General features: G+C 33.8%; 1 non-coding gene across 1 annotated transcript; it reads left to right on the forward strand.

The window, feature by feature from the left end:
- Positions 1-1,754: 1,754 nt before the first annotated feature.
- Positions 1,755-1,862, forward strand: LOC122490659. Its single transcript, XR_006299203.1, has one exon. It is a non-coding gene; the product is annotated as a U6 spliceosomal RNA (small nuclear RNA).
- Positions 1,863-2,642: the final 780 nt, after the last annotated feature.

Here is a 2,642-nt window from a genome sequence, read left to right on the forward strand (position 1 = left end):
TCACCATGTTCTGTTAGAGAAGAATGCCATCTCAAAACTGCATCAGTCACACTAAGGAAGAAGCTAATGTTCATTCAGACTGAGCAAATAAATGAAGGAGAAAGAATGATAAATGCTGCTTTATTAGGATTCTCTTTAAGATTCATTTCTTCTTCATCAGTGATTCACTGTTTTCTCTCCTGATACTTAGGTCATCTCAATAAGCATTTGAAGAACTTTCACTCAGTGAAGGAAATAATGCCTGAAACCACTTCTCTTAAATTATTGACACTTGAAATTGTACTGAAGCAGTTCTCTTTAGCCTCCATACTCTGTAAAGAAGCTAGTCCATACCAAACCTCCAATGTCATCACAAGGGGCATTTTAAATTTTGTTTTGTTTGGGAAACCTCAATTTCCCATTCCCTTTCTGAAAACTGATAGTAAAAATATATTCTACTTAATAATTGTTTTTATACTCTGAGGGAGGAGGGATCTTAGGGAATATTTAATTTAGTGCCTCTATTTTACAGATAAGTAATATAAATTCATGAAAAATGAAATTTTGCAGCATATGATGAAGTTGAATTCATAAAATGAATTATCTAAAGTCACATACTAAATTGGGGGCAGAGTGAGAGTTATATTAATAGTAAAACCACACTTACTTCAAGATATTTTCTTATCTCTAGAATTAAATTTATATGGTTTAAGCCATTTACTGCATATTAATAACTACAAAGCAATACTGAGAACATAGTCATATTTCAATATAGCAGTGAGGTGAGTAATCGCATTCAGTCAAGGTAATGGTTTTTGTTTTTACTAAATGATGATAGGACTTGCATGTTATAAAATAGAAGAGTTGTTCAAAAATTTGTTTATCAAATTAATCACCAGTGTGTGTATGGCATAATAGTTTTGGTGGTGGTATACTTTTAGCCTGAATAGTAATTTTCTAAGCTGTGTTTGGTGTACTTTTATTTTCAAGGGATCCATTTTTTAAAAATTATGTTTATGATAGAACTTACTTATTCCTTTAAAAAATTATTTAGTGAGAAGTACTGATTCCAGGGTTTTGAATGAATGCCTATATCCTGATTATCAACTCATCAAATGTCAACATATTAGTTTTAGCCATAAAGTTCTTCAGATTTCAAAAAGATTTGACAGATCACTGAAATTTTTGTCACACTTTATAGTTGATGTTATGACAATCCACTTGATACCTTATAGACTATCCATGGGCTGTGTAATAGGCACAAATTTTGGTAAAAGCTGTAGACATTTGAAAGATTTGGTATCACTCATTTAAAGATGTGCTAATACTCCTACCGTGAAGGAAGCTGTACTTTACAAAATTATAAAATGATTTCCCATGGGCAGTGCTAGCTCATAAGCAGAAGCAACTCCAATGATATGTTTTAAAGTTTTCTTTTCTTCTCATGTGAGTGTCCCCAACCGTATAAGTCATGAAGCCCATTACTTTCCTTCTTAGATCTCAAGGTCAAGACAGGTATAGAAAGAATCTTGAAGAATTATTTTTTTTCAAAGTGGTAAATTCGTATTTTGTTTTTTAAAACTAATTCTAAAAGTAGCACGTGGATGTCTGTTTTATGAGGTGAATTTAACCTCATGTAGGATTAAACCCAGCCTCAGCTTGTTTGCAAGAACTCAGAGGGTAAGTTACATCTCAGAGTTGTCCCAAAGGAGGCAAGGGATCTGAAGTAAAATGAGAACTCTAATAAACACATAAAATTAAAGATAATGAATTATGTGCTCCCTTTGGTAGCACATATACTAAAATTGGAACAATGCAGAGAAAATTAGTACATCCCCTGGGCAAGGATGACATACAAATAAAGATAATGAATTATGGTCTTTATCAGTCTTTTCATCCACACCTACATCCTTTGGAGTTCCAGATGGACTGCTTGCTCATACTGTTTCAGATATATGAGCTCAGCCAGAGGAAGCCCTGGGAACTGGCATAATTTCAAGTCAGCCACCAGGTAGTCAGATGGACTCTTGGGTAAATGATCCATTATTGCCTAGGACTCATTAGCTTTGGAACAACCCTAAAACCAGTGGCATTCTCCTATATAAAGAGAGAGTTCAAGGCCCCACTTCCTTCATCACTTAGTGTCAAGGACAAGATACAGGTTGTCCTCAGTGCTAGTAGAAATGTTTTAGAGACATTAAAAATTCTTACTTCTTTGTAGACAGCCTATATTTGAGAGATTCTTCTCATGGTCTTTTTTTTTTTTAATTTCTTAGTCCTTTTATGTTCTAGTCTCTTTTCTCACATGCATCTGGGGCAGTAAGATGAATTAGAGCTTTCTAAAAGACCAAGGCTCCCATTTTTAGAAGGCTAATCAGCAATCAGGATGGAAAAAAGAAGACATGAAGTAAATGCCTTAGGCCATTATCATAGGCTTAATGGCATATATTGATATTAAGGAATGATATTAAGAAAAAACAGTGAAGGTAAACTACTCTCAAGAAATTTTCAGTGAAGCAAGGGCTGGAGATGAGACAGGTAAATTAAAATGTACAGGATCAAAGTATAGAAGTGTTGTATTCTACTCTGTTTAGTTACTACAGTAAAGATTACCCAAAAGAGTTAATTTGCTGAGAAGGAAAAATTAGTAATAACAGACAGTT

This window comes from Prionailurus bengalensis, chromosome B2 (genome assembly GCF_016509475.1).
Source record: "Prionailurus bengalensis isolate Pbe53 chromosome B2, Fcat_Pben_1.1_paternal_pri, whole genome shotgun sequence".
Classification (NCBI taxonomy): Eukaryota; Metazoa; Chordata; class Mammalia; order Carnivora; family Felidae; genus Prionailurus; species Prionailurus bengalensis.